This window comes from Manis javanica, chromosome 17, assembly GCF_040802235.1.
Source record: "Manis javanica isolate MJ-LG chromosome 17, MJ_LKY, whole genome shotgun sequence".
NCBI classification, from domain to species: Eukaryota; Metazoa; Chordata; class Mammalia; order Pholidota; family Manidae; genus Manis; species Manis javanica.
The window spans coordinates 20,353,971-20,367,931 of NC_133172.1; the positions used below are offsets into that span (position 1 = coordinate 20,353,971).

Sequence of the window (13,961 nt, forward strand, 5' to 3'; positions counted from 1 at the left end):
CTGGGCCGAGTTCCTTCCTCCCTCCCCAGGTCTTATCCCTTTTCCCTGACGTGCCGTCTGCCTTGCAGGTCTGTCTTTCTCATACAGGCTTTCATCCCCACTCCCACCAAAGAGAAACCACAGTTGAAAGCATATCAAAACTCAAAAGACTGCTTTGTTAGTCATCTATAATTCTATTACATTTATTGTCTTAAAATCTATCAGAATAAATAGAGAAACTTATATCTATCTATGTGTGGAAACTTTATCTCTCTCTCTCTCTCTCTCTCTCTCTATCTACCTATCTATGTGTGGAAACTTATTATCTGTCTATCTACAGCTGGTAACCAAAGTGGCACCAACAATCCTATCACCTCTTACATTACGTAGCCATAGTAGTCAGTAATTTCCATTTCCTTTTCCCTCTCGATGAAAAACTGTACTTTCCCTGCAAAGGTGTATTTGGCAGCATTCTCCTGCTCTTGTTGAGCCCGCCTCCTCATAGCCTCCCGCTCTGGCCTCTGCTCTTCTGTGATGGGCTTCGACATTACTGGCCCAGAAATATTGGGTTTCCTCCATGGACGTGGTTGGAAGCAGAATTCTTGGGGTGGAAGCTGGGTTTGAGGCTTGGGTGGAGGCTGGCACTGGGGCACAGCAGTGGGAATGGGCTCCTGCTGGAGAGGAGTGCAAGATGATGTTCTGCAGGGTGCAGGTGTAGCAGCAGCGGACCGGGTGACCCCGGGCTGGGTAGAGTTGGTCAGGTCTGGTTGGGTTGAGTTGGTCGAGACTGGACCCAGAGACGAGCAGGCAGGATGTGTCAAAGGTGCACGCGCTTGCTGGGACGAACCGACTGCAGTAGGTTGAGCTGCATCAGTAGATCCAGGCCGGGTAGAGGAAGCCAGAGCTGGCCGGCGTGAGGCCAGAGACTGTGGCCTCCGAGGAACTCGGCGAGCTTGAGGCCTGTCCTCAGTCAGAAAAGGCAGAGGCACCAACGTGACCTTCCCAAAAAGTGGCCGTTCATCCAGGGCTGGAGATGGACACTCTTTTTTGACACTGCCGTCTGGTTTCTGGCCTTAGGCATGAGTTTCCTCAAGACCTTTACCCTGTTGTAGAGTATTCAGGCACGGTTTGGTGGCCAGGGGTGGCTGGGGGTCTTTGGGGTTCCTTGAATTTCCCAAGGCCTGGGAAGAAGAGAATCCAGTTTCCTTATCAGCCTTCTTCCCCAGTGCATGAAGAACCTGCACAGGCTCCAGCGTGTGCACGCCTAGTGTGCTTCGAGGTTTTTTAAAGTTCTCTTGGCTGAGCTCAGGTTGGTTTTTCCTGCGCTTCATCCTGGGAATGGTTGCCTTTTCTTCTGCCCTGACTTTGCTCCTGGACTGCTTACCCTCTTCAGCTTTCTTGGAGTTGCTCTTTCTGGTTGTTTTGGTGTTTTCCTGTTCACGGCTCCTAGTTTTGCTGGTCCTGCCTGATGCAGCTTTTGGAGATTTGCAGTTAGGAGCCTTGTCATCGTCTACAACATTGTAGATGCTCACGTCTCCCCCTAAGAGACCCTCCAGGTCCTTTGGCTGGATTTTGGCCTTGGGAGCAGCACTGAGAGGCTCAGAGGCCTTATGCTTGGTCTTCCTGGCTTGACCAGAGGACCCGTTTTTGGTGCGTGACCTTTCCCACAGCTGGTTTAAGTCAATGGCTCTGGTATCTTTGGCTTTGACCACCTCGGGACCTTTGGACTGATCAGGGTCTTTCAAGGAGCTGAAGAGCTGAGGGAGGTGACTGTCCTCCACCAGGGCAGCAATGTTAGCAGAACTGCCGCTCGATTCAGCCTCATTTCCAAGTGTCCCTTGGTCCTCAGGGCTCAGGCTGTTGTTTCCCAGGTCAGTGTCTTCAGAACCAGGCTGCCTCTCTTGGCCAAGGGGATGAATGGAGGCGAGGAGCTGGTGAATATCAGAGATTTGTAAAGGGAGGAGTGCATCGTCTTGGTCTTCTATTGGGATCTGGGAGGCATCCAGAGGCTTTGAAGGCTTGGTTTTAATACCATCCAAACTTTTAATCTCTGTTTGTTTCTCATTTTTAGTTGGAGGGAGTGCCGAAGGATTACTAGAAGTCTGGACTGAAGCTGTCACTGAAATGCCCCCAACTTCTGGTGGTCAGTTACTCTCAATTGTCTGGATATTTCTGCTGCTCCAGGTCTTGGGGAATTCTGGAGTTGGTGGCTGCAAACCCAGGGAAGTCTCCAACCCCAGCGAAGTCTCCATCACTACCAAGGAACAAGGAAGAGGTCAGTCTTTGGTAATTGAGGTGCTTCTAGACACCACACAGCAATCATGCACTGTTCAACATGGACAAGACTTTTGTCCTAGTTCTAAAGCATCATGGGCAGCACCCTGTGCTGGGAGATAGAGGAGGCAACTGTTCCAGCTCTTACTGGTGATCACTTGATGTCACTGTTGCTTGGTTTCCTTTGTACTTTGTAGAGTTTTTGTTAAGTCAAATAAAAGGTAAAAGTGATTTTTAAAATATGAAGTGTTTTACAAGGCCTTGCAGTCTTATATGGAGTCTTCAATCCTTTCTGCTTTCCTGAGAAGTTAAGAACACCTCACCCCATAGACTAAGAGAGGGAATCTTGCTTTTCCTGATGAATACATAAGCAAGGACAGATTCATAGCCTGCTTGCTTTGGACAAGATGGCACAACATAGGTCTTAAATCCTGGTGTCAATTAAGGAAGTGAGGAAAAGTTAAACTTGTACTAGCACAGTAAGTGAAATGCCTTCCAAAAATCAGGAATAGATGAGGAAAAGGGAGTTCATTGCAGTGTGGGAGTATACGGGGGTGGGGGGACTGATCGCCTGGGACCGTGAGAAGCACCGTGTCCCTTGGTACGCTCTTGGGCTTCATGTGCCTGTGGCATAGACGGCCGTCACGGCGTCCTGCCTTCCCACCTCTATTAGGTCTGAAAATGAAGAGCACTGAGAGTGGTGGTCACGAAAGTCTCCGGACTTAAACTCCACCCATCTGTGGAGCTGCAGAGAACTTGGACATGTCTTTTGAATGCTCACCTTATTCCTCTCCCTACTTGCTGTTTGCCCTCACCTTGAAAACGTGGTTCTGTGATGGGTTGAGCAGACGCAGAGTAGTAGATTCCAGATGTGGAGCCTGGTGGGAGGGTATCTGCGGGCTGAACCTCCTTTAGCACCATCACCATTCCTGGTTGAGGGGCAGAGGCCTTCCTTCCTGTATGAGACACAGAGCCATAGGGCTGCAGGCAGGGGCCAAGTCCTCCAGATAGCAGAGGCCCCAGTGTGCCTTGATTGTAGTAACATACGCGGCTCCCTTGCTGGTAAAGAAGGGACAGGCTATTTCCCTGAATTGGCATGTGAGATGGTGTTCCCTGAAGAAGGCTGGCAGAAAGTGACAGATACAGAGGAACCATGTTACTGGCATCTGAAGCCTTATCATATTGGGCCGCCATAGCATGGCTGTGTTCTGGTCAGTGACAGTCTCAGTGAAGTCTCCAAGGGAAGAGGATTTCTTTTCCATGCTTCCTGTGGAACCACATGGGTAGGAAGCAGCTGACGTGGAGATCTGGCTCTGGCCAGTAACTCCAGACAACATAATTGTGCCAGGATGTTGGTAAAAGTAGGCACTACCCATGAGTGGCTGGAAAGAAGTGCCAGAGGGTGATGGCAGCAGCCATGTTGAACTGGCGTTGGGAGCAGAGACCCTGGGGAAGTTGCAGACACTTCCTGTTAAGGAAGAAGCTGCATGGCTCCCCATGGGAAGAGAGAGCTGCAGAGAACTTGGAGTTCCAAGTAAAGACGGAGTTTTGAAGTTTTCTGTAGGGAAAAAAAATCAGAGAGGTTGAAAATTCTGTGTTGGAGGAGTAGCATTACCTTAGGGTTGCTGCTGTCAGGAAGACTCTAATACCAACCCACTGGAGATAGCAAGAACCAGTCCGTTTCTGATGGTTCTTGGTGCCGGAGCAGTCCGGTACCCTTCGGGACTCACTGCCCGTGCTCCTAGCTTGGGCAGATGTGCGGCAGACCCAGGAGAGGGGTTCCTAATGGTTCTCTAGGCTAGAAGCAACCTTCTCCCTGCCCTTCTTCCCTGTGAGCCTGCATTAGTCTCTTCTCCCGTGCTATTTCCTAGAATTGAAGCATTTTAGAAGTGGGAGGTCCCTCAAGAACTACTAACACTCCTGTGTTACAAGTGAGGAAACTGAGGCTTAGGGAGGTCAGATGGGCTTGTTCAAGTTCTCCCGTTCTGGTAGTGTCATCACCAGGTTGCGGGACCCTAAGTATCCTGACTTCCTTGCCAGGACTCTGCTCTGAGCACGACACTGCCAGAAACCAGGAGAAATGGAACTTTTCATATGGGCTTTTTTGTCTTGTTTTGTTTTTGTCCATTGGAAAATAGCACAGCTGCTCCCGTTGTAATCCCCAGGGTCTCATTTTGCCTGTGCCGTCCGCATGCCCTTACCCAGCATTCACGTATAGCTTAGTCCAGCTGGTAAATTGAAGGGTCCGTTCTTACCATCTTCAAGCCAGGTTTCTGATCCTCTGTCAAAATGACTACCTGAGAGTGAGTTTCTCAAAAAGTGCTTTTTGAGGGAAATAAGTTACTTTTTTTCTCTGTGACCTTCAGGTTATTCATTAATAAAGTGGTTATAATAGTAACAATAATGACAGTATAAATCATACAGTATAAAAGTGATACATTACATATGATTTATATAGAGGAAAATATAATAAGTTCTGGAAAGATAATGAGAAAATTTATGATAAGCATGTATCACAAAACTAAAAGGAAATATAGAGATACTAGTGAAAAGTGGGGTGTGTATGGAGCAAGCATTGAAGCATAAGTTAACTAACAAGTGGAGTTCTGTATCTTATGTGCAATACAATGAAAGTGAATATTGCCCCCTGTATGTTAGTGAGCACTGCTAGCCAAAAAATCAGCCCACACTGGAAGGTGATTTTGAATGAATTCCTAGACAATACATTCAGAAAGAGAAGATAATATCAGTAAAAAGTTGCATAAACAGTAGCAAAATGCAATAAATGTGCTACAGGTAGCTACAATTTTTGTAGGCAAATATTTCAGTAAAAGCTGGTACAAAGCAGAGAGCAAGATACTAAGTATAAAAGAATTCCATTATTGCGCCCTTTCACAGCTGTCTGAATGGTAGCCAGCACGGAACAGATGTCAAGCCTAGTAGAAATATATATATATTTCAATTAATATAACCACAAAAGAGAAAAAGACACTTAACAAGCATCATGAAGATTTTAATATTTATCTTAAAACCTAGATCACAATTGTTTTGAACATTCAGGAAAGTGTTATCCTGAAAGCTCAGAGAAACCATCATGGCTAGAATTAAATTTATTTTTTTTAATGTAGGAAAACCCAAAGGACTACACAAAATTTTATTATATACATGTGGAATTAAAGATGTGGGACTTGATTTTTCTTCTTATAATAGCTAATATGTAAAAGCATCTAATAGCTGTTTATTAGTGTGCCCTCTTTATTAGGAAGAAAATAACTAAAGATGAAAAGCAGGCTTGACTTGGAACTTACTTATCACAAAAACAGTCCTGATTCAAGTTAAGAGATAACATTTCATTAAAAGACTTAATTTTATTTTTAATAGGCAAAACATCTACGTAGTTTAAAAATCAGAATGACATAAAATAGTGAAAATTCTGTTTCTTTCCCTCTCCTAGATAACCGCTTGAGTTAGTTTCTTGTTCATAGGAAGCATGATTTCTAGAACGTTTATATTCAAAACTGTAAGGTGCCGTCTGTGGTTCAGAGAGGCAGTGGGAAAAAACAAACAGTTGTGTGAGACTTCTGATAAGCTCCTGTTTTCTCATGCGTGATATACCCTATCTGGCCTGGCTTTCCTTCTGAGTCTACTCATGGAAGCATTTGCTTAGATCAGCTGTGTTCTGCCCTGCTCTGAGCAGATTCCACTCTGTGTGCTTCTGCTTTAATTTAAAATCTTTGATTCCTTCAACATCCCACTCAGACTGCTCCTTTTTCTTGAGGTCTGCTCCATGCTTGCCTTCATTCTTATATTTTCTCCACCCTCTTGGTTCCAGTTGGCCTGTGCTGATGAAAACAATCTTCAACTTCCTTCCTTTTGAATAACCCAGTACTCTGTATCCTCTCTCCCTGCTTTCTCTTTTCACCTGGTTTAGAGAGAACACTCCAAAACATGTGGTATTACTTTTTGAACATCATTAAGTTAAAACATAGTAAATTTGGAACATTAGTGGAGGGAGGCCACTATAGGTGAGACACATCTCAGTGTATCCTGCCAGTTTTCTACATCACCTTGTTTTCTCTGTTTCTGTGGAAACACTTTCAAGATGCCTCTGATTTTACTTTCTACATGCGTGTCCTTAAAGACTCAATATTGGAAAAGAAAGGGACCAGGGAGAAGCAATCTGCCATCCTAATGTAACAGATGAGCAAAAACCAGATTTTCTTGGAGAGTCACTGACTTGTCCAAAGTCACCCAGCTAGTAAATGTCAAAGTCAAAAGTGAAACTAGGTCTCCAGATTTCTAGTTCAACACTTTCTCCCATTATTTTGTGCTGTTTTAAACCTGCTACTAAATTTAGGGGCAAAAAAATCTAATGAAAATCTCTTAAGAGTTTCTTTCCTTACCTGACATGGTCAGAGAAGAGGAAACACCAACTGTAGATCCCAGAGATGAGGAGAAGATGCTAGAGAATGTCTGAGTGGCTGAAGCCAGAGAGCACGTGTGTCCAGTACGAAGATTACCGGTCACTAGTCACTTGCGATGCTCCAAGTCTGTTTACAGACAGCTCCGTGGAAACCCCAAGATTCTACAGGTGGTGATAGGTTGGTGGGAGAAGGATGTCGCAAGCAGGCAGTTTAAAGGTATGAGGTAGCCAATAGGGAGGTCAGCTTCCCAACAAGAAGACAGGATTGGGTGGAGGCAGTAGTAGGCGAGCTAAAGCAGCACCTAAATGGCTGAGCTCTGTTAAGGGGGAATCCTACAGGACAGATGTGATAGCCCCCCTTTCCCTCAGGATCTTATGTTAGGGAAATCATCTCAACATTTCTTATAGATGTTCATTAATATAAACTAATAATTATTTATAATATATTTTATAACATACTGCCCATTTTAAATTATATGTTCTGTTAGTTAATATCCTTAGGAAGGAGCAACATTTATGTTCTGAAATTTGTTCTGAAATCCTATCAGTTGATCTGTTTAATGAACTTTCCTTTTTTAAGAGTGCAGGAAGTGATTAAGGATTTCTTTTTGTAACTTGGTTCAAGAATTGGATGAATTTGTTGAGTGCACCTTGTGAGGAAAGATGTGGTCCAAAGATCTTTCCATTTGGTTTCCTCTCCTTGAATCCTGTCTTCCTTGTGCTAGGCTGGGAGAAGCCAGTTGCCCTTGCATCTGTCTTCTGCTTTCCTTATTTTCTTCCTTATAGGCATTGTGTGTAGGACAAGGCTTTATCTGGCATCTTCTGCTCATGGGTGTTACTTTCTATCAACTTCCAGCAGCAGGGGTGTTCTTCCTCAGTGCCTGATGCTTCACAAAATGAACTCTGCCCATTAGATGCAAACACCAGACAGCTAGAAGACACCGCTGATTGGAGACCTTTCCTCTTCCAGCCTTTGGTTGCAATCTTTTGCCCATAATTTGTTACCTCTGGCTCCTTGGGTTGCACAGGCACCCTGTCATACCACTCTTTTATCCAGAGAGGCATTGCTTTATTTTCCCTTTTCCTTCTCACATAGTGTACCCAGTGTGGCAGAGTAGCTTCCTCCCGCCTTGCAAACAGCCACTGTAGATTCTTGGATCCCAAGGATTCTCTGCCTGCAATGCTTGCGCGCAATGCAGGCAACCTGAAGAGGAGAAGAGTTAGAGAAAGAGGAGGCCTTTCCTGGAGAACAGGAACAGGCAAGATGAACAAATACAGGAAAAGACAGATTCATGTGGATTTTTCAGTTTCTGTGAGAATCAAGTTGACACATTTTTGGCCTCGTATTAACAGAACAGACAGTTCAGTATATTTTACATATATTTTAGATATCCATATAGTGCAGCAGTTGCCATGAATTCTGTACCCTAAATAGAATAATCTTAAGTATATTTTCCCTCTTTGTTTGATGTTAGAGCACCTCATTTACTCACTCACTGGCAGGTGTGTACACTATGGGTGGTTTTGTCTACATGGTTTCTCCTTGTCCCAATTTTAAGGAGCCCAACATTGTAGGACATAGTGTATGTTTTCCTCTTGATGATTGTTTACTGTGAAGCATCATGCACTAACTTGACTTGATGGATTTAATCGAGAGATTTAAAAGGAGTCTGTGAAAAGGTCTTTTTTGTGCGTCACATTGTGCACGCAACCGTAAGGACCAATGCCTGCAGTCAGTGGCTGGATTGCTTCTGTTTTTGTTCCCCTCTTTAGTGGAACTCACTAGGGAATCTGGGACTGTGACAAAGTGAGCTAGGGCTGAGGTGGTAGTGAACTGTTTATGTGGTGTAAGCTCATTTGGTGGAGGAAATCTATGGGTCTGTTCCTTGGTGGTACGCTTTTAGAGGTGCCTGGATTGATCTATCTGGGGACGTTTCCAGTGTGATGAGCAGGAGGTAAGTGATATGAGGTGCCAAGAACACACTTGAGGATAGAGCGTAGACGGGACTTCTTTTTCATTTATAGGTCACATATTCACTTGTAGACATATATTTCATTTGTAGACTTACTTTTCCTATTAGGAGATATGAGATTTTTCAGTGATGGGTGGTGATGCTTATCTGAGAAGAGATTGTGAAGGGTACTGAAGTGTAGAGATAGAATGTAAGCTTTGAAAAGTTTCTGAAGATTTTCTCCCTAACCTTCATATCTCAGATAGCCTTCTTCCATGACATTAGTATGTCACGTGAGGCTAATGACATAGTCTGTAAGCCACACCAGTCCTCTCTCTCCTCCGCTTCCTTGGGAATCAAGAACATCGAAAGGTAATGCGGGTTAGTTTGGTAGTGTAAGATTGTGGTAAGTGTGGTAAGACAAATTCTGTAGCAGTAAAATGTTTACATATAAAATATTCAGTTCCAACATCCAATTCTATTTAGGCAAATCCTTAATTAGGCCTTTCCTGGTTCCCAGCCTTTGTAACTAGTTACTTTCCAAAGATCCAGCCTTTTGATGTTACCTGCAAGCTCAACATATCTTAAACTCTACAAGAATCTTAAGTGTAGGAGGAAGAACCTAAAGACCTTTGGTCTAACACTCTGGAACTTAGCGTTAAGCCCTACCCTAACCTAAAGACTTATTTTTATGGTTACGTATTGTCTTGTTCCAGAGGCCCACCTTCTGTATTTTGTACTCTTCGGGATAATGGGGAGTGTCTTGGTATATAAGGTAACAAGTCCATCCACCCCTGAGGCTCTTCCTTACTCTCTCCATTGTCACTTTTTGATTTGATTAAAGACTGGAATCCCTTAAACCCCTGGGGTTTGGTACCTGGGGGCCCTGCCAGATACCAGTAGATTTTGTTAGTGTCAATTATTTGGTTGTTCAGTGGTCCAGATATCCCTCATGCCTATATTTTCCATTCCACTGCATACCTATTAAGGCGTTGTTTTACCTCATGTTGAACGCAGCCCCATCCAAATACCCAATATTTGTTAGTTCGCATCCTTTCTGGAAACCCTGTTATGCCTCAGTCTGGATTTTCTTGTGTCAGCTGTAACTGAGTTTGTTTCTACTTCAAGCTTTGTCTTTTAGCAAACTGCAAGTGCAGGATCAATACAGTTTTTCTGGTTTCTGATGGATTTATGTCACAGTTTGTATATTGTTGTGTCTGTAGATATTTGTACCATTTGTTCTTTTTGGCTTTACCTGCCTTTTGGTTATCTTTTTTAATGAATTGTAATATTTTATGATTTTATTCTAAAAGGGTATTTTTTCATGAATTCTAAAAGAATATTTAGCATCCAATTTGAATTGCCTAAATGTGACTTTGCAAGGTATGCTGGTCTAATTTATGTCTTTTATTTTTCCAAATAGGAATTTACTAACATTGACCCCCTTTTAATTAGTATAAATAAAATTGTAAATGCTTCTGGGTTTAAACTTGGTCAGAATATGACTGTCCCAGCAATGTTAAAGCTAGTGGTTGTTTTACCCATTCATTCATTCAATAACCCTGACTTCTCTGACTGTTTCCCCAACTCTAAATGGTTGTAAAGAACACTGATAGTGCATGTAAGGTGCTTTCAGAAATTAGAAAAATAATTCACTCTTATAATTTTCTACAGTTTAATCTGGCATTTACTACTCTACTCTGCCTTAAGACATACTGTGTGACATACTGCCTTTTCTGTCCCATTGTGGAAGAATTCAGAGTTTTTCTAACAAGTACAGGTCCCTGTGCCTGGTCCTCTATGCAGATTTCTGACTCAAGCCTCATTCTTACCTCTCTGTTATTTCTTGGTACTTTCTAAAATGTAAATACATACTTGTCCACCTCTACATGATACCTGGCACATGACAGGAACCCAATAGAAGTTTTAGTAAGAGTGGGCAGGTATGTTGACACAATATTTTTGGAGAGTAGTTACGCAGTATCTTGCAGAAGTTTAAGTTTGCATATCCTTCATTCCAGAAATTCTACTAGGAATTTAGATATAATTCTATGTGGATGTTCATATTGCAGCCTGTCTTAAAGGAGGAGAGAAAATTAAAAACATATGAAAGTTAATCAGTATTTTGCAAGTTATGTAAAAGGTGGTACTTATAATCAGTAGAGTACATTTCAGTCATTATAAAGAACAGAAATGATGTTTGCAAATATTGACCAGGAAAATAAGCATTGAAAATAGATTGAAGAATATATATGTCTAGTATGGTGCTTTTATATAAAATAAAGGACACCCATATATGTACAAGTAGGTATTTAATGTATCTATATTTTTATTAAGTTATTGTTATACACTCTTATGAAGGTTTCAAATGAAAAACAATGTGGTTACTACATTCACCCATATTATCAAGTCCCCACCCAGTGCAGTCACTGTCCATCAGTGTAGTAAGATGCCACAGATTCACTGTTTGCCTTCTCTGTGCTACTCTGTTTGTCCCGTGACCTGCTACACCATGTGTCCTAAACATAATGCCCCTCAATCCCCTCCTCTCTCCCTCCCCAACTGCCTTTCCACACCCATCCCCTTTGGTAATCGCTACTCCCTTCTTGGAGTCTGTGAGTCTGCTGCTGTTTTTTTTCCTTCAATTTTGATTCGTTGTTATACTCCACATATGTGGGAAATCAGTTGGCTCTTGTCTTTCTCCGCCTGGCTTATTTCACTGAGCATAATATCCCCCAGGTCCTTCCATGTTGTTTTAAATGGTAGGATTTGTTTCTTTCTTATGGCTGAATAGTATTCCATTGTGTATATGTACCACCTCTTTATTCATTCATCTACTGATGGACACTTAGGTTGCTTCCATATCTTTGCTATTGTATATAGTGCTGTGATAAACATAGGGGGGCATATGTCTTTTTGAATCTGAGAACTTGTATTCTTTGGGTAAATTCCTAGGAGTGGAAATCCCAGTCAAATTGTATTTCTGTTTTTAGTTTTTTGAGGATCTTCCATATTGCTTTCTGCAATGGTTGAACTAGCTTACATTCCCACCAGAAGTGTAGGAGGGTTCCCCTTTCTCTGCATCCTCAGCAGCATTTGTTGTTCTTAGTCTTTGCCATTTTGGCCATCCTAACTGGTGTGAGGTGATATGTCATTGTGGTTTTAATTTGCATTTCCCTGTTGATTAGTGATGTGGAGCATCTTTTCATGTGTCTGTTGGGCATCTGAATTTCTTCTTTGGAGTATTGTCTCTTCATATCCTCTGTCCATTTTTTAATTTGATTATTTGCTTTTTGGGTGTTGAGGTGTGTGAGTTCTTTATATATTTTGGATGTTAATGCCTTGTCAGATATGTCATTTACAAATATATTCTTCCATACTCTAGGAAGCCTTTTTGTTCTGTTGATGGTGTCCTTTGCCATACAGAAGCTTTTCAATTTGATGTAGTCCCATGCATTCATTTTTGCTTTTGTTTCCCTTGCTTGAGGAGATTTGTTCAGGAAGAAGTTGCTCAGGTTTATATTCAAGAAATTTTTGCCTATGTTTTCTTCTAAGAGTTTTATGGTTTTATGACTTACATTCAGGTCTTTGTTCCATTTCCAGTTGACTTTTGTGTATGGGGTTAAACAATAATTCATTTTTATTCTCTTGCATGTAGCTGTCCAGTTTTGCCCACACCAGTTGTTGAAGAGGCTGTCATTTCCCCACTGTATGTCAATAACTCCTTTATCGTATGTTAATTGACCATATATGGTTGGGTTTATATTAGGGCTCTCTAGTGTGTTCCATTGGTCTATGGTTCTGTTCTTATTCCAGTACCAAATTGTCTTAATTACTGTGGCTCTGTAGTAGAGCCTGAAGATGGGGAGCGTTATCCGCCCTGCTTTATTCTTTGCTCTCAGGATTGCTTTGGCTATTTGGGGTCTTTGGTGGTTCCATATGAATTTTAGAATGATTTACTGTAGTTCACTGTTGATATTTTGATAGGAATTGCATTGGATCTGTAGATTGCTTTAGGCAGGATGGCCATTTTGACAATATCAATTCTTTGTATCCATGAGCATGGGATGTGTTTCCATTTATTGGTATCTTCTTTAATAATCTCTCATGAGTGTCTTATAGTTTTCAGAGTGTAGGTTTTTCACGTCCTTGGTTAGGTTTACTCATAGGTATTTTATTCTTTTTGATGCAATTGTGAATGGAATTGTTTTTCTGATTTCTCCCTCTGGTAGTTCATCATTATTGTATGCGAATGCAACATATTTCTGTGTATTAATTTTGTATCCTGCAACTTCGGTGAATTCAGATATTAGATCCAGTAGTTTTAGAGTGGAGTCGTCAGGGTTTTTTTTTTGTACAATATCATGTCATATGCAAACAGTGACAGTATAACTTCTTCCTTAGCAATCTGGATGCCCTTTATTTCTTTGTGTTGTCTTATTGCCGTGGCTAGGATATCCAAAACTATGTTGAATAAAAGTGTAGAGAGTGGGCATCCTTGTGTTGTTACTGATTCCAAAGGAAAGGCTCTCAGCTTCTTGCTGTTAAGTATGATGTTGACTGTGCTTTTGTCATATATAGCCTTTATTATGTTGAAGTGCTTGCCCTCTATACCCATTTTGTTGAGAGTTTTTATCATGAATAGATGTTGAATTTTGTCAAATGCTTTTTTGGCATCTATGGAGATGATCATGTGGTTTTTGTCCTTGTTTTTGTTGATGTGGTGGATGATGTTGATGGATTTTCTAATATTGTACCATCCTAGCATCCCTGGAAAAAATCCTACTTGACCATGGTAGATGATCCTCTTGATGTATTTTTGTATTCGGTTTGGTAATATTTTGTTGAGTATTTTTGCATGTATGTTCACGAGGGATATTGGTCTGTAATTTTCTTTTTTTGTGGTGTCTTTGCCTGGTTTTGGTATTAGAGTGATGCTGGCCTCATAGAATGTGTAAGTAAGTATGCCCTCTTCTTCTACTTTTTGGAAAACTTTAAGGAGAATGGGTGTTAGGTCTTCACTATGTGTTTGATAACATTCAGCGGTGAAGCCATCTGGTCCAGGTGTTTTGTTCTTAGGTAGTTTTCTGATTACCAGTTGAATTTCATTCGTGGTAATTGGTCTGTTCAGATTTTCTATTTGTTTCTGGGTTATCCTGGGAAGGTTGTATTTTTTTAGAAAATTGTCCATTTCTTCTAGGTTATCCAGTTTGTTAGCATATAATTTTTCATAGTATTCTCTAATAATTCTTTGTATTTCTGTGGTGTAGTTGTGATTTTTCCTTTCTCATTTCTGATTATGTTTTTGTGTGTAGATTCTCTTTTTTTCTTGG

General features: G+C 41.7%; 1 pseudogene; it reads right to left on the reverse strand.

Moving 5' to 3' along the window:
• Window positions 1-356: 356 nt before the first annotated feature.
• LOC118972979 (uncharacterized protein C2orf78-like) overlaps window positions 357-13,961 on the reverse strand; it is a 151,431-nt pseudogene continuing 137,826 nt past the window's right edge.